Source organism: Corvus brachyrhynchos, unplaced genomic scaffold (genome assembly GCF_000691975.1).
Source record: "Corvus brachyrhynchos isolate BGI_N302 unplaced genomic scaffold, ASM69197v1 scaffold136, whole genome shotgun sequence".
NCBI classification, from domain to species: Eukaryota; Metazoa; Chordata; class Aves; order Passeriformes; family Corvidae; genus Corvus; species Corvus brachyrhynchos.
The window spans coordinates 6,584,195-6,584,448 of record NW_008239080.1 but is presented as its reverse complement, the minus strand read 5'-3'; positions in this window follow the sequence as shown (position 1 = coordinate 6,584,448).

Here is a 254-nt window from a genome sequence, read left to right as displayed (position 1 = left end):
TTGGTTTTTGAAGTATGAGTAGTTATGGAGATTTTTATTGTCATTCCTTTAGGTTAATACAGCTAATTTACATTTCCTTTTGGGAAGATTTAAACTGTTCCCGACAGTGGAAAGCAATTGCACTGTTTGCAAAAATATCAGGAAGGTCTTGATGGGAAGAGGGAATTAAGTTACATTTATATGCCAGTAAACGAAATCAGGACTTCCTATGACTATTTGCTGTTATACTTCTATACTATTAATTAGGCTTGTAG